The 27,559-nt window shown below is 35.0% G+C and overlaps 2 pseudogenes; both read right to left on the minus strand.

Moving 5' to 3' along the window:
- Positions 1–3,299: 3,299 nt before the first annotated feature.
- On the minus strand, positions 3,300–4,106 carry LOC147824142 (tRNA pseudouridine synthase Pus10 pseudogene; annotated as a pseudogene).
- A 201-nt stretch (positions 4,107–4,307) lies between these two features.
- LOC110348536 (tRNA pseudouridine synthase Pus10 pseudogene) overlaps positions 4,308–27,559 on the minus strand; it is a 114,437-nt pseudogene continuing 91,185 nt past the window's right edge.

Below are 27,559 nucleotides of genomic sequence, written 5' to 3' on the forward strand. Positions count from 1 at the left end.
CCTTTTGATTGTACATGGTAAATACTTTACTATGCTATTTTTATGAAATTCTCACACTATTGAGTAAAGAATCCACCCATTTTTCAGATGATATGAGTGTACCACATTTTAAGTTCCATTTATACCAGGGTCTACTGCTAAAAGCTCTATGCTGTTCCACTTATATATCATTTTATTTTTACATGGCTGTCATCATGTTTTACTTACTACATCTTCATTAAAATTTTTGAAGTCTTGTATTTCTAAATTGTCTTAGATAATTTTACTTAAATTTTTTCTTCAGATGTATTTTAAAATTTTACTTCTGTGTTCCTCTAAGAAACCTTGTTAAATTTTTATTTGGACTGTATCAAATTTAAAGATTATCTGGAACACTGCCCCCCTCCCCACCATGTAAAACTAGGAGGGAGAGTGGTACAAGGGGGGATGACGGAGGATGGAGGTGAGAATGTTCAAAATATGTTATGTGCATGCATGAATCTGCCAAAATGAACCCCATTAATCTGTATAACCAATACACAGTAATAAAAAGAGATGTGGGAAAAAAGGTTATTCTGGTCAGTATTTAAATATTTATGCATTGTGTCTTTCTATCCAGGAATAAAGTATCTTTCTCCATTCACTTGTATTTTCTCTTAATTCCATAGTTTGATGTTTTTCTTGTGCATGTTATTTCTTTTTCAAGATATTTTATAGTCTTATTCACTTGTGAATGAACCACAGGCTTATGAGAATGCATTTTCAGATATTCCTGGAGAAATCTCATGATCCCACCAAGCCTGAGCTCTTCCTTGGCGCAATTAGTCCTCTGACGCCTCCTTTCTTCCTCTGGGAGTAGAGGATGTTCCCTGCAGACCTGCTGGGTGTGTTGCTGGGCACAAGATCTCCCCACACTCCCCTGTGCACAATCTCAGAAATGCAGTCTTATCATGGAACTCCCCTACTTGGAATCCTCCACTGACTCTCATTATTACCTATGAGATTATGTCAGAAATGTCTGTAGCACACACTTAGCTTCTGCATTCTGGCTGCTGCTCTTTGCTCTGTCTTTATCTCTAGCTGTGTTCCTAGGCTCAGGTATCTTGTGGAGCATGGACCGTACCCAGTGTTGGGAGCAATGCTATATAATTCTAGGGAAAAATCATTTGAGTAGGCCTAGTTCTCCTGCCTACAGACCAGCTAGGACATTCCAGACATAATTGCATTTTGGCCTCCGGTCACAACTAAGACCTCAGTGATCCAGTGATGCTGTGATTCTTCAGGACCAGACCACACCTGCAGGAGACACCAGGGAGGAACCAAATCTTCATCTGCATAGTTCCTCATTGTTCTTGGATTTCCACTGCCCCCCAGTCTTCTGTTACACCTCGTTTATCCCAATGTGAAGTACTGAACTCTGCATTTCACTTGTTACATTTGTTTCTCCCAATGTACTGAATAAAAGGTGCAATAAGCTGGGGGCTTTTGTCTTTGCTGCCCAGAGCAGCACTGATCAGACCCAAAGCTCAGCTTCTTCTCATTCTCATTTGTCTACCTTTCCTGTAATTCACGTGTGCTGCTGTGGCTCACAGGAGACTAGGACTCACTGCAGAGGTTCTGGTAACGTCCCCTTCCCCTGTTCCCTACAACCCAGCTTCTTGCTCATTCCTGAGGGTGACATGCTCTGTTACCTTCTGTACTTTGACACACATTCATTCTTCCTTCACTTTGAAATGTTCTTCTCACCTTAGATCACCTACCTTATTCCTGCTCATCTGGAACTTGTGTCCTCCAAGACACTTTTTATCATATTCCAAGAATTTTCCTGACTTATTCCCACCCTCCTACCCCAGTCCATATTGCTACTTCATCTCAATACTTTCCTGCATCTGTATATGTATCACTTCATTCTAGAATGTGCCTCAGTGACCAGCATAGTGGCTGAGTGACAAAAAACTTATTTGTTAAAATAATAGGTTTCATCTATTTAATAGTACATTAACCCTGTAGTACCTAACCCTAACCCAAATGCTCTCATATATAAAGTTGATATTGCTCAAGCTCTCTCTACAACTTAAAGAAGGCAGATTACAGTTGCAATAATACCTCTAAATTTTAACATTTCAAATTTCTCACTTACAAAATTACACTTTTCTTGACATCTTTCTCTTTGATCTGTCTGAGAAATTCTAGGGATGCCAAGGTCCACTGAACACATCAGGTTATTGATTCTAAGGGAGGACCCTACCTCTAACAGTCATGAGCAGTTTGGGGAGAGAAAAGACTTTGTCTTGGGTTGTCAGAATCTCCACCTGCAGTTTCCAAATCCTCCTGTTCCACAGAGCATGTTCCTCTGCCCCACACATGGGCCAACATCCGTACCCCACAGGGAAGTCAGACCACTAACCTCTGCTGCTTCTCCCCTCAGTGTCTCCCCCCAAATTTCCACTCTGGGGACACATGTTTCCTAGAGAATTGGCACAGCAGAATTGTTTGGACCACAAGTAGCACTGTTCTTTTCTTTATAGAATCTCCATTTTCTCCCAGACCACACATATATCCTGAGGGTAGGGTTGGGTGGGGAAAAGAAAGGGACATTAGTGCCATGATGGAGCAAAAGTTGTCCAAGCACCTCACTCCTCGGACGTGCAGTCCAGCCCCACCAAGCACGCCACACATTCATTCTTGGTGGTTTGTTCTTAGGGCTCTACTTTTCCCTTTAGGGGATCTTCCAGTCTTTCTACAGCTCTGCATCACTTGAATATGCTATGGATAAAGCTCAAAATGTTTAGCACAAAGACTCTGTGCCAATCTTTTAAAAATGTAACAGTACTTTCCTGAATAATTAGAATTTCTTAAACATAATACACTAGGAGAATAACCTGACCAGGATACAGGCAACCTCTAGGGAAAAGTGTTTCCCATTCACAGAGTCACCTAAATGGTTAAGATAAAATAATTCTGCCACTGGTGAACTTTTTACTTTGTTCTTTTGTTTTTCCAGGCATATTTTAATTCATATAATTTAACATTTTAGAACATGATTTTAAAGTTTGTATATGTCTTGTGGAGGGAAATCTTACTGAAAGAAATTACAGCTTCTCAGACTAACAGGCAGTGTTTTCTCCTTATGTACCTCTCTAAACAAAAAAATTAGAGGATGAATGGTTTTATTATTTATAATTTGGTTTGTGGGAGTGAGAAAGGGAATGAGAAAAAAATATTAGGCATCATTTGAACAATTTAACACAAAATAGAGTATATGTATACATAGATACTATGTTGTTACAATGAATTTTAAAAATATCTAGATTAATGATCCAAATGATTTCTAAGACATCGTTATGACAGTTAAATAGCCTTGTTATAGTGTACGCTGCATGAATGTTAGAAAAACCCACGCTTCTGTCTCAAAACTTAAAATCTAGTTTCCAGTCAGTTGGCCAGTAAACATCAAAATTCAACATTCAGCTCAAGATTTTCATTCATCAGAAAGCCAATGTTTGACTTTGTTCTCCAAAAATCTTCATGTACACATTCCTTAATGTAGGTTCTAGTTGAGTCTTCACTTAGAAGCAAAAATAAAGCACATCCACATAGTGCATCTCTCTGGAGTTGAATGACATGAATTCTCACAATCAAAGCCTTAGGTAAAGGAACCAGACAAGTGTTTTCAGGTGGCTCCTTAAATCCTTTTTATCATTTAGGAATTCAGTGTCTTCTTCTGTATTGTTTTGTTTGTCCATATTAAAGCAGTTTGGGTCTTAATCTTTTCTTCATAGTTCTACCTCCTTTGTGACAAGCTGCACAGTTACATTTTGTTAGATGACTTATTAATTTCTGTTGAAGTTCCTCAATTTCTTGTGATGAGAAAGGTACTTTTTGAGAATTCACCAGACAAGTTGCAAAGGATCATTTCCTAATGTTTTCACATCTTCATCTTCTATGAGGATGAAAATTTAAAACTCATCCTTGAAAACTGTCAGCAGATAATCTGAATGTAATTCTTCCACTGAAGTTTCCATCTTCCTTTCTCCATCAATTAACTCAAGAGTTTGCAGTAGATTCCTAGAGTATCTATTACATCTGCAAGTCACAAAAGAAACAACATCATGAGCACATTCAATTTAAAAGTGGTGCATTCAATTTTTGGTGAGTTTGGAAGACAAAGGAGTTGTTTTCAGAGTTTCTCTACATTTATCTTATTAAAAGCTTTTATAACTGCCATTCTTTTACTTTTTTGATACTGGGGATTGAACTCAGGGCCTTGTGCTTGCCAGGCAGGCCTGGTGCCACTAAGCTACATCCCTGGCCCTATAACTTCCATTCTACTGAGTACCAAGTGCTTTGTTTCTCTTTTTGTGGCTGGCTGGATTGAAATAATCTGAGCAAACTACACCAGAGAGGTGGCACTCCTCAATGGTTTCTGGGTGAGCAAAGACCACACTCACTTAAAGCAAGCTCTTTCCATCCATGGAAACACCATTGTTACTATCAATGGAAACACCATTTCCTCTGAAAACAAAATGAGTTATCCATTTGTAGGCTTCTTTTAGCTGAACTAGATCATGTTTTCCCACCTACAGCCTCTTCCTTTCCATTCCCTATTTTACCAGCAACCATACAACATGCTCTCTTACTGGTTGTAATGAGAAGGAAACGGAAAATAAGTTGGTGAGTTAAAACCCAGAAGCCTCAAATCTTTTAGTGCAAGTTTTCAACGAACTCTCTGTGGCAGAATTCTTGGCAAATATTGCATAGATTTAAATTTAAGCTCTTGGAAGCAATTTTTGCACCTTTAATAACAGATTCAGATTATCAATCACATCTTGCAGTTATAGTCAAATTTCCTTGTGGGTAAGTTTGAAACTTTCAAAATTCACTCACCATTTTCAGTTTCTAGAAATTCTTCTAGTTTATTTAATAACTCTTTATATGACAGTTTATAAGGTACATGAGTATCCACGCTACAGAATCTAAAGATACATCTCAGACAGGTACCAGTATTGAGCAACAATTGGGCCACATATTTATTTTCTTCAATCTGTAGTAATATTTTGAATAATTAAAACTTTTTCCAAGAAGCTAAAGCTTAAGATTTCCAGACAAACTTTAAAATTTTAACTCTCACTACAGTTGTGGTACGTAGATAGACCTTGTTGTTGTTCACATTTTACAAAAGAAACAATTAATTTTGCAAATGTTTTATGATTTTCCCCATGCTAGACAACTAATGAGAGCCAAACCAAGACTGAGAACCCAGAAGTTAAGTATTACAAGTTAAACATGTGGATGTTGTCATCAGACTGTTATGGCTGTGAGTCCCAGATATGACACTTACTCCCCAGGTAGAATAATCCAAGGCTAACTTTCCTTCTCCACCTAATAGACTTCTACTTTGGGGTAGTTCTTTACAAAATATGTATGCAGAGAACAAAGCCCAAAGCTTGTGACAAAAGATTTGTTCTACAAATATCAACTGTTCATCTGTTCACATTTTATAACTCATCTTTTATTTTATAATATCATAAACTCTATTGCCTTAAATTTAAGGAACCAAACAACACTGCAGCTAAATATAATTTTTAAAGGAATCCCACTGAAAACCTTCAGCATAGTTCTGGATTCTAAAGATACAGTGACAGAAACACACTTCCTACAGTCAAGCTGTTTATTGACGGAATCAGTCAGCCTTCTGTCACTATGACAAAATACCTGAGATAAACAACTCATGAAGAGAGTAGATTTATTTTGGCTTATGATTTCAGAGGTTTTAGTCCATTTCCTGTTGGATTTGGACCTCAAGGGAGGCAGTGCACATATTGGCGAGAGAATATGGCAGAGGAAGCTATTCATCACATGGCAGCCAGAAGGCAAAGAGAGACAGGAGAGGGCTGGGTTCTCAGTGTCTCCTTCAAGAGCACCCCCTCAGTTACTTCGCTTCCCCCCATTAAGTCCCACCTCTTAAAGGTTCTACCACCTCCCAGTAGTGCACAGGCTGGAGATCAAGCCCTTAACCCATGGGCCTTTGGATATTTATCCAAACCAAAGTGGAACTGAGGACAGTGTTGGTCAGATGGGGTCACTCAATAATAATTACGAAGTATCTGCTGTGAAAAGGGTATTATTGCCTTCAAGATATGTTCCTTCTAAGGTTATGCCTGTATTTACAAATTCTCTCCCTCAAAGCAAAGAAAGCTTTTGGAAATGGTGCTCTGTAGGGAACAGGGAAAGGGGACGTTACTAGAACCTCTGCAGTAAGTCCAAGTCTCCTGCGAGCCACAGCGGCACAAGGCAAATTAACTTATTATACAAGAAAGGTAGAAAAATGAGACTTTGAGAAGGAGCTGAGCTTTGGGTCTGATCAGTGCTGCTCTGGGAGGCAAAGATGAAAGCTCCCAGCTTATGGCACCTTTTATTCAGTACGTCAGGAGAAACAGATGTAACAGATGACTTGCAGAGAGTTCAGTACATCCGGATAAACAAAGTGTAACAATCCAACAATAATGCGGAACTGAGTAGATGAAGATTTTGTTCCTCCCAGGATGTCTTCAGCTGGTGTAATCTTGTCCTGGAGCATCACAGCATCACCGGATCATTGAGGTCTCAGTTGTGACCGGGGGCCAAAATGGAATTATGTCTTGGAATGCCATAGCTGGGCTGTAGGCAGGAGAGCTAGGCTAACCAAATGATTTTTCCCTAAAATTATGTAACATTGTTCCCGACAGTGCTCCAATTGTGAACCAGGCTGTGAAGTCCCTTAATCATGTAATCTGATGTCTAAAAAAAATAGAATTGTTCCATATGTAAATGCCTGAAAGTACAAATGATAATAATCCATTCATTCATTCAGATCATAATTTACTAGGTGGCTACTTGGAACAAAGGATTTATCAATTCTCAATTGATGAGAAATTAGTTCATGGAAAGAGTATTATCATTCTCTAACTTATCCATGTGAAGCTACCAAGATTTATAATTCAGAAAATAATGATTACACATCAAAGTCAGTATTCTGTATTTTTCCAATAGCATGAAGTAAGATTGAGGCATTGGGCTTTGAAATTGGATTTCAAATTATATTTCTGTGGTAACTTGCTGTGTGTATAAAGAAAAGTTGTGATCTTTCTAAAGTTTTATTTTTAAAAATCTAAAACAAGCTTGGAAACAGCCCAAGTGCCCATCGACTGGAAACTGGATAAAGAAGATGTGGGTTTTTTATAAAATGGAGTACTACTCAGCCACAAAGAATGAGAAACTAGAAACATTTATAGCTAAGTGGATGCATATTGAGACCATACTCTTAAGTGAAATAAATAGAGCACACATGTGTAAATACTGAATAGTTTCTCTAGTGTGAGAAACTGAAAGTGTAAACAAGGATGAAAATGATTAAAATGAATAATTGATAATTTGAAATAGGAAAAGGTCCAAGGGTTTGAGGGTGTCGGGAGGGGAAGAGGAAAGGGAAGAAGGGAAAGGAAAAATTATGAGAAAGAAAAAAAAATGGAATCAGTCTGTGTAAATAGGGAAGGGTGGAGGGGATGAAGGGTGCACAGGTAATGGGAGAAAAAATAAGAACTAAAATACATCATGTTCAGGTACAAACACCCAATGATAAATGTAAATATATTTTATACCTAAAATGTACCAATAAATATATAAATTTTTAAAAATCTAAAACATGAAAAATCATGTTATTGAGGCTCAATGTCAGGCTCAATGTTAGGTTAAATTTAACTCAAATAAGATAAAGTATACCCATGCTGGTTGATGGTAAATACCCAATAAGTGTTGGTCTCCTTGTCTGTTTTTGCAACACAGTTATCCTGGATAAGAAGAGAAATTTGGAACAGTAACAATAATCTTATTTTATTTTGTAAAGTGTCTAATGATAATTTAACAAGAACTATCATTCCAAATTCATTTGTGTCTTGAACCTAATTTTAAACAAGATATATAGTACTATCCAGCACTTACAGGACAAACTTTATCAGTTGACTGTGTACACTGGAGGAGATACATCTAATATTCCTGCTCTACAGACTACTCCAAAAGTACAGTGGCCTCATTTATGTTATGAAATACAACATTGAATTGGCCAAACTAAGACTAAACATATAAAAAAAAAGTTGTGAATATAAAAGCAACTCATTGGTTTAAAATAAATTTTAAAATAGAATTATATTGAAATGGGATGATTATAATAAAAATTATATTAATTAAAAGGAAAATAAAATGAAAAGAAAAAAGGAAAGGAAAAAGCATTTATTTAGTCCCTATGTATGATGAGCCCTGTGGAGAGCTGCGTGTGCCGCGCCTTAAAGATGGCGCTGGTTTCCGCCTTCCGCCATCCCAACGGCGAGAGCTCTTTATGATAAACAACTCCTTATTTGGCTGTGATGTGTCTGATGCTCTGCCCCCTCTTACGTGTACCTATCCGCATTCGCCACATGACTATCCGTGATTGGTTGGTTCAGGGGTACTTATTCTAGGGACGGGTGCTCCCCAGGGGTAGAAGAAAAAGAATGTTAAGTTTTCCTGAATAAACTGCTAGAAGAAGAGCGTTGGTGTTGCGTCGTCATTGCTGGTCAAAGGCGAACGCGACAGAGCCCTTCATATTTGATATATTGGGTTTTCATAACTTTTCTATGGACTGTATAGAAGCAGTACATTGTTCAACTCAACACTGTCATTCACATCTTGGACCCGCTTTTAATATCTATAGAATCATCTGTGTACAATCTGTTGGCTATATTGAGTTTTATTTTTTAAAAAAAGATTATTCTCATTAATGATAAATAATACATGTCTATCAAATCCAAGTTTACTACATTTTATAAAATAAGAAACTTTTCTACAGAAATGAAGAGGGCGATATTAATTTTTGCAAGTTAAATGACACACCCTTAATAAAAATTATATATGGTTATGATAGTAAAGTTCTTTAAGATTTTTGTTTGTTTAGTTTTTGGTTTTGGTTTTGTTTATATAGTTCAGGCTGAACTTGAACTCACTATGTACCCCAGGCTGGGCTCAAGCTCATAGCAATCCTCCTGCTCTAAGATCTTTGATTATCAAAAATCTGGTTATCAGAGGGTGTTCAATCCTCTGACTGCCTAGAAGGGAGGATGGTGAGGGCTAAAGAAAAAAAGACAATGGAGACTTTTGTAATTTCAAGTATATGGGGGACCAGGAAGTCACTGACTCAGAGCGGGCAAAAACAAAGACACTCCAAGCTTGCTGCTATTTATGAGTTCATTGGGAGTATTAGATGACTCAGAGGGTGGCAATAATACTGAATTGAGGAAGATCTTATAATCAGAGGAAGTATCAAATGACTTGGAGGATGGCAGTAATCCTATGAACAATGAAGATCTTGTGCTGATGAGGATTTTAGGTCCATGAGGAGTTTAAATTGATTAGGATGGTGAGATGAGCAGAACGTTCTTACAACAGTAGGTGGGATCAGTTAAGCTGATAAGGAATTTGCTCCTTCCCAAGTAAAACCTTTCTGTTTTGTATTACTACTCAGTTCTTAAAGAACCAGGATGTCTTCAACTGATGTAATCTTCCCCTTGAGCATCACAGCATCACTGGACCATTGAGGCCTCAGCTGTGGCCGAGGCAAATCGAAGTTATGTTTCCAAATGCCATACCTGCCCTGGAGGCAAGAAGACTAGGCCTCAGACAGCCTAACCATAATTAAATTGTGAAATGATTTTTCCCCAAAATAATGTAGAATGGCTCCTGATACCTGGTCACTCCTTCAGGGAAACTAAATATTTTTCTTCATTTCTCTGGTTAGGCTGTAGAAATTCACACACAAAAAAAATCAGTATTTCCACTTTAGCAATGAGAAATCATAGAATGAACTTAAAAGTAAAAATTTTGTAGCTATTAAATTGCTTAGATACAAGGAAGTCAAAAAGAATTATATTCAGAGAGTAATGAACCCCTCCAAGGCAAGCAGAAACTATTGCTCACTTTTATTTGTGAGAGTACTGACTTTGGGGGTCGGGGATTTAGCTCAGTGGTTCCGCTGCCTGCTGCGCAAGCACAAGGATCAGAGTTCGATCCCCCTGCACTAAAACAAACAAACAAACAAAAAATAAAAATAAAAGAGAAGTTTTAAAAAAAAAAGAGAGTACTGACTTTCCATTGTCTAAGAGATAGTCAAGAAGAGCCATGAGCCTGGTAAAAGCTGGGACATTTGTTATGAAAAGGAGAATCTACTAAAACTCATAAAGTCTATGCATTTGTTGGCAAGTTAGGTTAAAATCTGAAGGAATACAGACTTAAGACTCCCTGCCATCAGTAATTTTTCCATAGGAACCTTTTCTGATGAAGCAGTATCATGGAAAATGGGTGAAACTAAAAAGCAGATAAAAAAGACAAAGTCTTGCTAAGCTTGGACCCAAAACCTTGTTGGAGAGAGGAAATAATTCCACCCCAAAATAATTAAAAATTAGAGGTGAACTGAAATAAAAGTAATAGTTCAACTTTGTGACAGCTCAGCTCTCCATTAGCTTCTTCACAAAAGGGCAAGCTTTTTCTGAAATAAAATTAGGATCCATTTCAGTTTTTGCCATGTTTTATATATAATATCTAATACATAATAAAAATGTAAAGAAACAATGAATATGACTCATATCCATTAAAAAATAGCCAATAAAAGCATATTCCCTAACTACCCACATGATCATACTAGCAGGCAAGGACTTGAAAAAAATCACTATGAATATGAAAATAGTTTAGAAGAAGAAGTTACTTTTAAGAGTAGAATTTCAATAGAAAAAAAGTCCTTAAAAGAGAAATTTATGATTCAAATGTATAGTATCAGAAATAACAGCTCCAATAGATGACTTAAGTTTGACATTGACATCAAACTGTTATGTGTAAGTGGAATCTCAAAAAAAGAAAAATGAGAATGTGATAATATTTAAAGAGATAAAGGCCAAGATTTCCAGAAACTTAGGATATCAACCCACAGATCCAGAAATCTCAGTTTGATTACAAAAAAAGCCACATGTAATCATCTTAAATTCAAACTGTTAATTATCAAAGAAAAAAGAGAAAAAAGCATGCAGAGAAATATACACACTATGCTTAGAGAAATAACATTAATAATGATAACTGGATTCTAACCAAGAAATAAAGAAAACCAAAGACAATGAAAAACATCTTAAACATGCTAAAAAACCCAATCAGACTAGACTTCTGAAAGATAAAGATATTTTACGTAAGTAAAAGCAGAGGAAATATATAATCAATAGACCCAAAACACAAATGTGAAAAATAAAAACACATAGCAAGACAATAGCAATGTTTGTAGTAAAGGTAAATGAGTTAGTCTTTTTGAAAAACTAGATTTAAAAACAAGACACAATTGTATGATATTTTTAGAAACATTTTTAAATATAAGTGAGAAAGATTAAAATTAAAAGAAAAAGGGAAAGGACTACAATCTGTCAAAGCTAATCATAAGAAAACTAATGTGGATGTACTGAGATAAAGTCAATTTTAAGAAGAGAATTATCAGAGAAAAGTGACATATTTCAAAATAACAAAAAAGCCAATTTATCAGAAGATAATAATTATGTATACTCGCAGAGAAATTACAACAAAATATATAAAGGAAAAATTGAAAACTAGATGAGAAAATAGAAAACTCTACAATCTAAATATTTTAACATAACTCGGTAATTGAAGAAGAAGAAAAATTAATAAATAAGAAGACAGAACATTTAATAATATTAATTGAACTAATCAATAGTTGCATTAAGTTTTACCCAACCACAGAAAGAGTCCATATTTTCAAAATTGATATTTCCACATGTTCAGTAAAATATACCATATAATAGACCATTTAACTAATCTCCATAAATTTCAAAAAACTGAAATAAAAGAGAAGATTTATGACTGCAGTGAAACTAAGCTAAGAATAAATAACAAAAAGAAAATGAAAAAGTTCCAATATTTCAAATAAGGCAACATTCTTTTAAATAAATTCTTGTGTCTGTGAAGAACTAACAATGAAAAAGAGAAAATTATTTTAAATAAATAATAATGCAAACCTAATATATTAAAGTTTATGCAATATAGATATATATATCCAATTTCTGTTATATTAATATATATATATCATCCTAGATAATGAGAAAAGTTTGAAATCAGTAATTAAAGCTTCTACTCAATAAGCTAGAAAAAGAAAGAAAAGTGAAATAAAAGGAGAATAGAAGGAAATAATAAAAAGAATTGTTGCCAATGACATGGAAAATATGAACAATAAAGGAACAAAGCCAAAATACAGGCCTTTATAGATAAAAATTCAATTAATCAATATAATGGGAGGGGAGAGAGAAGAAAATCAGGAATAAAAATATGAGACCCTGTTACAGACAATATCTATGATAAGGTAGAAATGAGAATGAATTTCTTATAAACCACAACCATTCAAAATTGGCATGCAAGAAGTAGAAAGTCTGATTAGTTCTATACCTATGTAAAACACTGAACTCATTATTTAAGACTTTCTTCAAAGAAAACTCCAAGTCTAAATTATAGAAGTGATATTTAAACACTTGAAGTGTAAAATGCAGAGAATAGTTTCAAAAATACGACTCTTAGGAAAAAAAATGTAATCAAAGTAAGCATCTCTCTCTGCTCACAAGGCCTTCACCTCAAGAATCATCTGTACATTCTTCTTTTTAGTTTTTACTCCCTTTTATAACTAAAGTTGTGTTTTTATATTCTATCTGCTAGATTCATACACAATATTTTCTTTCAAATAATTCCATTTTTCCAGGTCAAAATTATGTTAATTATTCATTTACCACTTACTCTATACCAGTGATGGAGAACTTTTTAGAGCTTTCAGTGATGCAAACAGCCTGCTGTGGCACACGTGCCATAGGTTTGCCACCTATCAATACCGTGTTAAGCATTTTACATATATTATATCACTGAATTTACATAAATTGGTTTGGACACTATGTTTTCCTGATCTTACAAATAAGGAAACTAAGGCTTGAAGTTCACTAACTTTGCCTGAGTCCAGAAGACTCAAAGCCTGTCTATTTGATTCTAGCTCCCACACTCCTTCCAACACATCATTCTGTCACTGAGTGAGTGACTAAGGGATCATTCTCAGCCAGCCTGTCAAGAAGAAGTACCATATAAGTTCTGTATTTAGTAGTGTCTTAATAATTCATTGAACCAGGAAAATTAAGAATTTCGTAGGGAGTGTTTATCTAGCTGCTTTCATTCTCATGAACCAATCAGTCATGCTTCAAACTACAGAACTTGTCAGAGGATAAATAACTTACTTTATCATTTGTAAACTTTCATGGATGTCTTAGCCCCATTTAGGTTTTTATGTAAAAAAATGCATTAATTTAAAACAGACAGGGATGAGAAAACCTACCTGTTAAAATAAGACTTCCAGCAGGAAGTGTTTGATTACTGCCTATTTTAAATAATACTCCGTCACTACTTGAGCTTAATGTTTTTACTACACTCTTCACCAGCTTGTAGTTACCACTTTAGAAACACTAGTATCCATATTCAAAACATTAAAAATAAACAAATGAAATTAATTGTAACAATAGTTTCAATTTAAACAATGTATCTGAGACATTATTATTTCAGCACATAATCACAAAAGTTATTTATAAGATGTGTATTCTTTTATTCATACTAAGTCTTCAAAAGTACATTTCATTGCTATCTAACAGAACATTGCAGTTCAGACTATTCACATTTTGGTTGCTCTATAGTTTCACATAGCTTGTGCTAATGTATTAAACAACACACAGTTCAAATTTACTGAAAAGACAATTTTAAATAGGGGGGAAAAGTTTGCATCAAAGTAGCAGTCAGATGGAGAGAAGAGAAGATTACTTTTGATTGGACAAAGACACCTATGGTGATTCATACTGAAAGGAAAACATGGAACTGGCTTCTTTTCCATCTTTTCCAGGTAGCATGAGTCTAGAGTATCTTTAAAGAGATGGGCAAAGAAATGTCTCTAAAGAATTAATTCCAAGGTTAAATGAAAATTGATTGCATGCTTTGAGGCAGACTGAATATTTTAATCATCTTGGTGAATTAGTTAATTACTAGGAAGAGAGAGGGAGATCTTTATGCCTTCTACGACAGATATGAAAACATCTGTGTGTGTGTGTATATATATATATATATATATATATATAGTGTATGTCTATATGTATACGTAATATAGCATATACATACAATGGTGTGTGTCTATACTATTCCACTTACCTGAAGTGGAAAATCATTAAGCTTTCTGGATCACAGATATCAGCAAGTTCATTAAATCACAGTTGTGTTATGATTGAGAGTATAAGTAACTCACAGTAATTTGTATTTTTCTGAACTCTGAAAAGCAGATTACAGATTGTTCAGAATCTGTCACATGCCATGAAATATCATCAGCCCTCAACCCATAGGTAGCTGGCTTTTGAGTAAAAGTTGACATGTCCTAGAACCTTAAAGGTATTTTCTAGCCCAGTTCTCACCTAATCCTGAGTTTAAGAATCCACATCATGTATCTAAATTACCACAGATAGTTCTAGTTTGGGCAAATCAAGCACAATTAGAGACAGAGATTTTATGGACCTGCCATAAAAAGAAGGGAGTCCAGTATCTTAGTGTCTCACAGGCCAACCCAGAACCAGCCAACCCAAATGATGAGACTTAAAAGGAGAGACTGTCAAGACCTTCATAACAGAATTGGATCACCAGCATTCACACTGTACTGATCCAGTGTCATCTCACCAGGCTTAGTTTTGAATCTCCTTTAACCAAAGGGGACTTCATGAGCCCAGACAAATCAAGAAAGAAAGATTTCCAAGAATCTCGCTAGTTGGTCCCTAAATCATTCCAAATATTATTAAGTTGAAAATACTACCCCAAGTCAGTATGATACTTTATATTTGAGAGCCACATCTCCCTCCTACTCAATTAATTATAACACATTGCTATAGAAAGTTAACTTTTAGGCCAACAAACCTATTTACACAGACTAATAAGAATCAAACCTAGTAAATTTCTAGTATGAAGTATCCTTACAAAACAACTACCCTGGAATAATGAGTTGTCTATCAAAGGGAGACATAAATGACCCCCAAAAAATCCAACTCCTTGGTAGATTAGAGGGATGTGAGAGAAGGATGTTGCCAAGCATGAAATAGCTAAGTAATGCCATTTGAAAACACCGGAAAGTTCAGTTTTGCCAGTGAGTTGTTTTTTCAGGCATTTCAAAACCACCCAATGATTATAAAATTTGGCTCTAATTTAAAAGCTAGCACACAGGCAAATTTATTAATTTTCTTAGAACAAGGTAATCTATATTGGTTTTGCTCAGATTTCTTGAGTAGGTTTAAAACCTAGGTGAGTTTTTGCTTAGCTTAAAGACATGGTCTTCTAGAAATGTGATTTTTTAATATGGTTTCTCATACACTGGCTTCCAATGCAATAAAGGTCAGTTTGTTAACTGTGGTGACAGCCTCCCTCTCATGGCACATGTCCAATAAATGTCAGTAAGTGAATGAATGGGAGATACTGGAACACTCTCAGCCTTAATAAACTGAAAAGGTAGAAGTGAACTGAAAGTTAAATTCATTCAGAATAAAAAGGTCTTTAGAGTCAGTTTTTCTGGTTGAAAGATCAGAGCAAATGAATCTAAACCTAAAATAGAAGTTGTTTTATTCTCAAGCGTTCTGACATTTTAGTGGTAAGCTGCAAGTTATAAAAACTGCTACTAACATCGAAATTCCTAGCACCATATGGAAAAAGATGCCTGCAATATGTCTATAAACATATACATATATATATATATATATATATATATATATATATGGTCATTGCACTTGAATTACTGCAGAATGATTTTTAAAGTAAGCACAATGAAATACTGACATACCGGGAAACCATACAAACTATGACAAGTAAGGAGATAGCAGCAGACCTCATGCTGCTTAAATTGAATATTTAAGCAGGCTCCCTTTACCTGCTCTTTGGTGAAATTGGTGAGTTTTAGAAGACTTATTATGTCTCTTATAAAAAGCCGCATGGCTGATTTGTGTCAAATTTCTTAGAATTTAAGGACTTTGAACGCTTGTGTGAACTTTAAATCACAGTTAGCTGAAAATGAAATTAAATAAATGGCTTATATCTAAGTGAGGTTGGATCTTTCTCATCAAGTACAAAATAGTTTTAAAATTAAAAATGTCCTCTCCTTGCCTTCTCTTAGTAATGAAATAAATAAGGAGTAAAATTTTGAAACACTGAAATGCAATTGCTGTGTGAGATAATCAGAAAAGTGATGCACAGAGCAAAATTTCAGAAAGCAGAAGCAGGTGTGTCCTCAGGATTCCTATTGTATGCTCCCTTCCTCCAAAAGAAATAACGTCTTATTCCTGCATTAGTATAGGGCATAGGCTCTTAAATACTTGGGCAATACCTCCTTCTACCATAGGGTATACTTGGTGCTACATTCTCACCTATCCTTTTTTAATGATAATAGCACCTAGAATTTTTGAAGTTTTTAGATGGTGTGGTAGGTAACTTCCTATTTCTCATCAAATTTCCACCACTACCATATGCAGTATTATCTTCGCTGTTCTGCTTATGAACGACAAGGCTTAGAGTGTCCAGAGAATCCCTACCTTCACTGAAAATTGGAATAAATTAGGAAGCTTATAAAATTTCAACGTTTAAGTCTTAACTCACAACTAAATCGCAGATTCTGGGAGTGAAATCAAAGTAACAGTATATTTTTAACAGCACTCAAGGTAACTCCAATTTGCAGTTTAGGTTGAGATACATTGGGTTAAATCAAGTTTATCAAGCTAGTAAGTAAGCTGAGAATAAAAAGGTAGTTCATATGAATACAAAGCCCAGTTCTGCCTCACAAATTTCCCACAAAATCGCCTTGGGTAACCTTGGGACCAGGGCACAAATATAGAACCATTATGCATCCGTCAGTGTACTGGTCTTGGGGAAAATTAGAATGACTTCTTGTATCCTCATCAACTTCATAGTCCATATCATATAAGGCAATTTCTGGGCCATTTGAGTAGCCAACACCATATTACCCAGAGGTGTATCAATGATATATTAGGTCATCAGCAAATACTTTGTACACTAAGATTCTACCAGCTTGCACACTCGATTTTATCCCACTAAAATATTTATCACTGTGCAAATACTGCCAGAGGGATTCTCTGGGATTGCTATGTGTTCCTTACTAACAAGTTTATTATTCAAGAGTGGCATTTAGCTACCATGGGACAATGCTGAGAATGGAAAATCTGGGGTGGTTTATAGAACCAGCACAAAACTTTCCATATGCTAGAAATTCAAAATCAGGGAGTCAAGTCACTAACAGTTGAAAACAATAAATCTAATTAGCTTCATTTTCTTTAAAAAGAGGCAAACTATACCATTTCTAGTGGTAGTGTGGTTTTAAAATATTTACTTTAAAGATATATTATGGCTAGATACACCAAAAACTCTCACTATCAAAAGTTTTCCTGAATACAAGCATAAAAATAGCCAAAAATAAAAGCATATATATGTATCATATTATTACACTGTACCCCATAAATATGTACCATCATTATATGGCCATTAAAAAATAAATAATGAAAATTTTAAAAATAAAAGCAGATTTACTAGTCCATTTGCAATACTAACTAAAGAATACCAAAAAATAGGAAAAGATATTATTTTTAATGGTTAGGATCTATTTAAAGCAAATTATAAAATTCAACCAAATGTATAAATAAGGACATAAGTGAAGAGCCATACATGGATGGAAAGAAAAAACACTGAGAAAGTATGAATGGTTCCCAAAGTAATTTTTAGATTTTGCATAATTCTCATCAAAATGCCATTTTAATATTTTTGGAAGTAGATAAATTTTTCCTTCTAAGGAAAGAACAGATAGGAAACTTTCAAAAGACTAATGAGAAAGTACCAGTTTCAAAAAATTAAGTATATTATAAATCTACGTTCATTAATACAGTATTGTGATATTTAAAAAGGCATATAAATTAGAAAACAAAATGAGAAGCCCAGAAATGAATGAAAATTTAATATTATTTGTAATTTGAATAAAATCAAAATAAGGGGAAAATATAATTATTTAGTGACTGGAAGCTAATTAAATTTTTAAATCAGCTTAGACCTTTGTTTATATTATAAAAATGGAAAAATATATACAAAAAATAAAAGTATAAACCTCTAAAGAAAATGCAGGTTAATATTTGTCTTTTAAATGGGAAAAGATTTTTGAGGCATAAAAATAATCAGTGTTGAGAAAAAACAAGAATGATAGATTTGGTTGCCTAAACATTTACATATTAAAAACCCAACTTTAAAAATCCTAAGAAAAAATTGGAGGGAATATCTACAAAAATTACAACAGAATTAATGCATAAAGAATTAAATTCAATCCACAAGAAAAGCATCACTCTCATAGTAGAAAAGTAGTCAGAAAACAAGCACAAAGAATGCACAGAAGAAATACAAGGGCATCACAAACAAAGACAGACACACAGCCTCAGAGTGATTTAAAAATAAAAATGAAAGGAATAAGATAATGTTTTGTCTGCCAACAAATAGAAATTTTCTAAATCATCATATTCAGTAGTGATCAGAAAACTCCAAGGTCGCTACTCCTCTGGGCTTCCAGTTTAAATATAGCTTGCAAGGAAAACAAATTAGCAATCAGAAGAGTATCAAAAAGTAAGACAAATATTATATACCATGATGTTAATAACATTATATATAATAATAAATAAGCATGAGAAATAAATAGCCAATGATTTGGGAATAGATCAAAATGTACAGCCAAAGAATAAAATAATACAACTAACAAAACCACTCTCTGAGGCTGAATGTGGTGGCACACACTTGTAATACCAGCCCTCTGGGAGGGCAAGGCAGTAAGATCACAAGTTTGAGCTTAGCCTAAGCAACTTAGCTACACTGCAAGACCCTGTCTCAAAATTTTGAAAAGGGGTGGGGAGTGGTCTGGGGATGTAGCTTAGTGCAAAGACCCTGGGTTCAATCCCAAATACCACCAAAAGAACATCCAAAATCTTCACTACTGCATATACTTCTCACCACGTTCTTACCAAATTTAACTATTGCGCCTCTTTCAAAGATAACAATGTAACTAGACTGGTGAACACGCATATGTGTGTATTCTCCAGCAGAGTGTCTCGCCTCATGGCTGGTACAGCAAGGACAGCACAGGAGTCCTTGATGTCATCAGAGGAATTCTGAAGCCACCTCCATCACAGATATCAACCCAGGGGGACAGTCTGACCGGCTCTTCCAGTAAACAAGAGCTGTTGCATCTGGTAAGAAAGCAGAATTACCAAGAACCAGCTTTGCTTGCAGTTCCATTTCAGACATACACAGTGAAAGTTAAAAATCAATTTTTCCACCTTTCCCATTTGTTAGTTTACTGGTAAGTTGATAGCTGATTCAATTCTCGTTTTGTAAGAATTAAAAATCTATGTACTTATAGGTTTTAATAAATGATTTCTGAAAATAAAACACTTTTGGATTCACTAATATAATGACTCAGAAATATGAGTTGTTTCAATTTTGTTCGAAGTGAATACTGTACAAGATAGTTCACCTTTTTCCTAATTCTTTCTAAGCACACCTGCCGCTTGGCCCTAAATTTAGGCTTGTACATATTATTGTTCAAGTGTTCCTGTGTATCTATACTAACTTCCTATGGATTGCAAACTTCCCAAAGACAGGCAGGAATATTTTTGTGTCCACATTCTTTCCGCTTTACATAGTGTGATTGAGACACAGCACAGTGATACCTGTCCCTAAATATTTTCCTGAAATGAACACCACCTGTTAGGAAATTCCCATTACTATTCATGTATTCATCAACCCAGTCATTTATGAAACATTTATTGAACACCAAGTATGTGCTAGGGATAATGCCAGGTACTTGTGATACTGAGATAAATAAGACATGATTAAGCCTTAGTATTTACATCCAACTCATTTCTGTTTATAGGACCAGAAGATGCTATCAAAATACCTCCTCTCGTCAATTTAACAAATGTTGCTAGACATCACCCATCAGCAAACCTCAATCTAACTTGCGCTATCCTACTTCTATTCCAATTATTTTGGACCTGTATATATCAGTGTTCACAAACCATGTTTCCCCCCTTCCTGTCATCAATTACAGAAACTCTAAGCACTCCCAGCCTTCTTCTGAAACTTTGGAATAAGTCTCATTTGCTTGGGCTTGTGATGAGCACAAAGCATTTAAAAGCATACTGCTGATACTGTATAAAATTAGGTAGTAATAAGCCTCTAAGTACCACTAAGCTGTAAGGCTTTCAAACAACTCAGTGGTGGGTCAGGGAAAATCCAACCAACCCAGGGACATATCACCACCTAATCTTTAGATTTCATCTGCTCTTTACCTATGATCAGATGGGAAGAATCATACACATTTATGTTCAAGAGGCCTGTAGTTATTTTTATAAAGCTTAAGGGCTACCCCAAGCACACTCTTAAAACCACTCTATTAATACTCCGACCATGGCTGTAGAAAATTTAAAAGCAAGAGTTTTGAGTGACTAGACCACAGGACCTCTTTAAAGGAAGATGCTTGATGAAAACATAAATCGATAAAATTGATAAAATTGACAAAATGGATAAAAACTATAAACCTCAAATATTTCTATTGACTCTGGATCACATAAAATTATAAACATTGTAAAGTATCTTTTATTAAATACGTGCAATTGACTTAATCTAGTTAAATAAAAGTATAAGGTCCTTCATTTTTAAAAAACACTAAAATACACCAATGTAAACATACACACATATACACCTGAAGATATAATTGCATGAAAATTTATTAGCTAAAGTCCTAAAGTGGCTTCTACTCATCTATGCAAAAAAAAAAAAAAAAAAACAAGACTTCACAGCTACTACAAACCTAATTTGTTGTTTATTTACTAAAAGTGATGATTGTTTTCACATGAGTTGCTGATGTCATCCCTCAATACATGCCCTTTTTTTTTTATGGTCATTACAACAATAATATAGTTAGCACTCATGTGGTACTAACTATATGCCAGACTCTGTTTTAAGAACAGAAGCAGAATCTTGACATGTGCAAAATGAACCAAATCTAAAGTCGGTTTTAATCTATGAAGGCATTTATATTTTAATCTAAAACATGAACTCAGGGTTGCTTAAGTTCAGCAGTAATGACATTTTCAGCCAAATAATTCTTTGTTTTAAAATCTGTCCAACAGATTGTAAAATGTTCAGAAGCACCCTGATCTCTGCTCAGTAGATGCCACTGGTATTCACTTCCCCTACCGATTTGACAACCAAAAATATCTCCAGACTACTAAATGTCCTTACTAGGGGGAAGGGAGGTCAAAATAATCCCTGGCTCAAAGCCACACTAATTTGCAGAGTAATAGGATATAAAAAAGTTGCTAGTAGCAACCCAAACAATGTAATGAAATATCCAAGAAAAGTAGTATGATATCAAACTATATTAAAAGTATGATGAATATTCTAATAGGAAAGACTGATGCTTCCCATTGTGAAATAATGGGCACATTATTATGGAAAATAGTGGATAATGCCTTTAATAAATTTACAGATCATCCAATGTGTCTTCAGAGATGACTGAAATAATAAGGAATCTCTAAAATCCTAAGGAAGATGGCTGAACAAACATGAAATATCTACAAGGTATGACTGAGAGAGACAAGCAAAATCTCTTCAAAGATAAGGAAGGATGGGATTTTTTTTTCTGCTGTGTCAAGAGGTAGAAAGAATCAATGAGAAAAAAATTATAGTCTAATGTGTTTGTAAGAGATATCCAAGAATAGGATATAGTTCCTTATTACTCAACTAAAATGAAAATGCAGTAAGAACGTGAGGAAGGAAAAATATTTTTAAAACACCTGAGGATTATCTTTTCCTCTATTCTTGGCTACTTCCATATATACATACTTTATTTTGTACCGGGAATTGAACTCAGGGCCTCCTGCTTGCCAGGCAGGCACTGTGCCACTGAGCTACATTCCCACTGAGCTAGGGCTGTTTCTATGGCTGGCTGCAAACCTCACCCACCATGGGTTACAAAAATAGCTCATACTGAAAACAACCAAAGTAACAAGTGAAAAGATGACACTTTTCTTACTATTGAACATCTTCTGACCAAAAATAATTTAATCATGCTCACCAAAAGGGATGCAGGCATATAAATGTCTTCAAGTAGATAGCAGAAATTTTTACAATAAGAAATATATACTTTTCTGCATTTCTCTTGAAAGAATCCACATTTTAAAATCACATCCTACAAATCTCTAAGTTCTCTTATCATTTCCATTTTTGGCTCAGTATGGGTCAGTTCTTTGATCTTCTAAGTAGACCTCCACTCACAGAGCTTCTGATCAACCAGTAGTTGCTCTAGAACACAACAGAATGCTTTTAAATCAATATTGCCTATGTCTACATTCATCACAGTAATAAGATGAAAATGAAGCCCCATATCTTTGGTACTCACTAAATTATAATTAATCATTTAATCATTGAGATAATTGCTTTCTCTTATTTTTCTGACAAGTTAAATTTCAAATTGTCGTTCCATTGAAATGAAAAAATATATAAACAATCTCTGTCATTACTCCACATTTTCTAATCCAGAATTCTATCTAAATGCTGACTTTAAGATTTGTGTCACTTATGAAAGGGTTTGTTAAGGAAATTAATAAAAGAGCCTTCCTACTAAGGACTTGGTACACTGATTTCGCTGATGTTTTCCAAAAGACCATAGTATTTTCTTTCTTAATTCTTAAAAAACTATAATTCTTTAGTACTCTAACTATAGTATATTTGATCAAAAGAAATAAAATGCCAGCTACTTCTATTTATTGGATATACTAATTAACTTGCCATGTTGTAATCAAATGTTTTGGTAATTTTCAAATACTGTATTTTGAATCAGTGGGTTTTACTGCAACACATCAAATAGTTGTGTTATGCGACAGTAATTGTCAAATTCAAGACCCCTGGAGAAACACATTTCTAAATGCTGTAGCTTTTTTAATAGAACCAACAAAGTCTTCATTAATTCTATATTTCCAGGCACTTCAAATACATGTAAGGAGCACTTACAAGTCAACAAGTGAAAGAATATCTCACAGAAAATAAGTGTACAGCTCCACAAGTAATTGAAATAATGCAAATTAAATTTAAAATGAAATACTATTTATTCTTTGCATATGCAAAATGCAAAAAGTGCTTTTTTATTTGTTTTTTTTTTCATTGGTACATTTTAGGTATACAATACATTCACATTTCTCATTAGGAACTCATACCTTTACATGATGTATTTTGGTTCTTATTTTTTCCCCATTCCCTGCCCTCCACCCCCTCCATCCCTCCCTATTTACAAAGACTTTGTTTCCATTTTTTCATTTTCTCATATTAATTCCATTCCCTTCTTTCCTTTCCCATAACACTCCTACTTTCCCTTCCCCTTTTCCCCTTTTCTTCCTAGTTCACATTATCTATCATACATTTTGTCATTATTTACACTTTCAGTTTCTCACATTAGAGAAACTATTGGGTATTTACACATATGTGTCCTATTTGATTTAAGAGTATTGCCTCAATGTGCATCCATTTAGCTATAAATGTCTCTAATTTCTCATATTTTATGGCTGAGTAGTACTCTATTTTATAAAAAAAAAAAAACACATTTTCTTTATTCAGTCTCCAGTTGATGGGAATTTGGGCTGCTTCTAAGTTTTAGCTATTACAAATTGTGCTGCTATGAACATGGGTACACATATATCACTGCGGTATGATTCTTTTAATTCTTTGGGGAAGATCCCCAGCAGGGGAATGGCTGGGTCAATGGGACTTGCAGTACTACTTCTTTGACGTATCTCCATACTGATTTCCATACTGGTTGCACCAGTCTAAACTCACACCAGCAGTGGAACAGTGTTCCTCTTTCCCCACAGCCCCGCCAGCGTTTGTTATTGGTTGATTTCATGATAGAAGCCATTCATTCTGGAGTGAGGTGGAATCTCAGCATTGTTTTCATTTGCATGTCTTGAATGATCAGCGATGTTAAACATTTTTTCATATGTTTATTTGCTATTTGCACTTCTTTGTCTGAGAAATGTCTGTTCATTTCAGATGCCCATTTTGGGATTGGGTCTTTCAATTTGGGAGGTCTGATCTTTTTAAGTTCCTTATAGATTCGAGATAGTAGGCCGTTGTCTGAGGAACAGCAGGTGAAGATTTTTTTTTCCCACATTATGGGTTGTCTCTTCACACTGCTGGTGGTTTCTCTTGCTGTGCAGAAGCTTTTTAATAAGAAGAGATCCCACTTGTTGATTGTCTGTGCTAGTTCATGGGCAACTGAGGTTTTGTTCATAAAATCGTTTCCTACACCAAAGTCTTCAAGAGATCTACCTAACCTCTGTTCCAGCCGGTTTAGCGATTCTATGTTAATATTTAGATATTTAATCCATTTTGATTTTAGTTTAGTGCATGATAAGAGATACAGATCTAGTTTCAATCTTTGGCAAGTTGAAACCCAATTTTTCCAGCACCATTTATTAAAGAAGCTATCTTTCTTCCAATGAGAGTGTTTGGTCCTTTATTGAAGATGAGATTGCTGAGTGTGTCTGGAGTTGTTTCTGTATCTTCTAAACTGTTCCACTGGTCCTTCGGTCTGTTTTTTTGCCAGTACCATGCTGTTTTTATCACAGTAGCTTTGTAGTATACTTACAAGTTGGGGATTGTGATACCCCCTGCCCTGTCTCTGTTACCTAGAATTACTTTTGCTATTCTGGGTCTCTTCTTGTTCCAAATGAATTTTTGGATTTTTTTTCTCAAGGTCCATGAAGTATGTTGCTGGGATCTCAATTGGAATTGCATTGAATCTATATAGCAGTTTTGGAAGTATGGCCATTTTCACTATATTGGTCCTTCCTACCCTGGAGCAAGGGATGTCTTTCCATTTTCTGATATCATCTTCAATCTCTCTTTTCAGAGTGCTATAGTTTTAAGAGAAGAGGTGTTCAATTTCTTTCATTAGGTTGATTCCTAGGTATTTCAGTTTTTTGGATGCTATTGTGAAAGAAATTGTTTGCTCTATTTCTGCCTCAGTGTGTCTGTTGCTCATGTAGAGGAAAGCAATTGATTTTTGTGTGTTGACCTTGTATCCAGCTACTTACTGAATTTGGTTATTAAGTCTAGAAGACTTTTCATGGTGTTCTTGGGGTCTTCAATATAGAGTATCATGTCATCTGCAAATACTGACAATTTGACTTCTTCATTTCCTATCTTTATTCCTTGATTTCTTTCTCTTGTCTAATTGCAATGGCTAATATTTCCAAAACTATATTGAAAAAGAGTGGTGATCGTGAACATCCTTGTCTTGTTCCTGATTTTAGTGTGAAGGATTTAAGTTTTTGACCATTTAGTATGATATTGGCTATTGGTTTTTCATAGACAGTTTTTATCAGATTGAAATAGATACCATCTATTCCAATTTTTGTAGGGTTTTTATCATAAATGCATGTTGGATTTTGTCAAATACTTTTTCTGCATCTATGGAGATAATCATATGGTTTTTTGTCCTTGGCTCTATTGATATAGTGTATTACATTGATTGATTTGTGTATATTGAACCATCCCTGCATCCCTGGGATGAATCCCACTTGGTCAAGGTGTATGATCTTCTTGATGATCTTCTGCATTGTATTTGCCAGTATCTTATTGAGGATTTTTGGATCTATGTTTATTAGTGAAATTGGCCTATAGTTCTCTTTTTCAGTTGGGTGTTTCTCTGTTTTGGGGATCAAGGTGATGCTTGCTTCTAGGAATGAGTATTGCTTCCCTTTCAATTTCATTGAAGAGTTTAAACAGTAGTGGCAGTAGTTCCTCTCTAAATGTCTTGTAGAATTCAGCAGTGAAGCCATCAGGACCTGAGCTTTTCTTCGTTGGTAAATTTTTTAATTTTGTTTTCAATATCATTGGTTGATATTGGGTTGTTTAGAATTTTTGGGTCTTCTTCGTTCAACTTTGGAATTTATATGTATCTAGGAATATGTCCATTCCTTCTGTGTTTTCCATCTTATTGGCATATAGGTTCTCAAAGCAGTGATTGATGATCCTGTGGATTTCTGCTGAGTCCATTGTAATTTCACCCTTTTCATTCCTAATTGCATGGATTTGGGTCTTTTCTTTCCTTTTTCTGAGTGTTTGATTGAGTTCTAGTATTTTGTTGCTTGTTTCTTGTCTAGTTGATCTATCAATTTGTGACAGTGGGGTACTGAGGTCCCCCACTACTATTTTATTAGTGCATATATGACTTTTCATGTCTGTATTTGTTTTATATAGTTGGGCACACTAGTGTTTGGTGCATAGATGTTTATGATTGGGATCTCTTCCTGTTGGATTGTTTCCTTTACAAGGATGTAGTGTCCTTCTTTGTCTCTCTTAATCAGTGTGCGTTTGAAATCTACTTGATCTGCAAATAGGGTCGTTATTCTGCTTTTTTTTGGATTCCTGTCACATGGAGCATTGTTTTCTATCCTTTAACTTTCAGTCTATTAGTTTCATTTTGAATTAAGTGTTTTTCTTGTATCTTGGATTTTCCTTCTTGACCCATTCTGCCCATCTATTTCTTTTGATTGGTGAATGGAGACCATTAACATTGATGGTTATAACTGATTCGTATTGACTTATCTTTGTCATGACTTTTTCCTTTTGTTGGATTCTCCCACTTTACATTTAATTTCTTGTTGCACCCAATGGATTCATTCTTCTGGGCTTCCTGGGGTTGTGATCCCCATTGTCTGTTCCTAGGATATTGTCTAAAATTCTTTGGAGTGCCAGTTTGGTATTCATGAAGTTCCTGAGGTGCTCTTTGTCATGAAAGTATCTTATTTCTCCATCAGTTTTGAAAGATAGTTTTGCAGGGTACATCAGTCTGGATTGGAGGCTGTTTTCCTGTAGGGCTTGGAATATGTCACTCCAAGCTCTTCTTGCCTTGAGGGTTTGCACTGTGAAGTCTGCTGTGATTCTGATGGTCTTTCCTTTGTATGTGATTTGTTTCTTTTCTCTAACTGCTTGTAGAACTTTTTTCTTCTGTTGGGTTTCTGGAATTTTAACAATTATATACCTATGTATAGTTTTCTTTATCAAGGTTATTTGGAGTCCTATATGCCTCACTTATCTATGTCAAGTTCTTTTCCCCTGCTTGGGAAGTTTTCTGCCATTGCTTCTGTGAAGAGCTTTTTTATGTGATCTGCACTCTCTCCTGTTTCTTCATTGACTCCAATCAGTCTTATGTTACTCTCCTTTGCATCATCTAGAACCTGCTGGATGAATTTCTCGTAGTCCCTTACTATTTTGAAGCAATTTTTCTTTTCCTGGTCACTAATTGCAATCTTATCTTCTATATCTGAAATTCTGTCCTCACATTAGCTCATTCTGCTGTGTAGACTTTCAA

This window comes from Heterocephalus glaber, unplaced genomic scaffold (assembly GCF_053883595.1).
Source record: "Heterocephalus glaber isolate CG9 unplaced genomic scaffold, H.glaber_assembly_v1.0 deba00001553, whole genome shotgun sequence".
Taxonomy (NCBI): Eukaryota; Metazoa; Chordata; class Mammalia; order Rodentia; family Bathyergidae; genus Heterocephalus; species Heterocephalus glaber.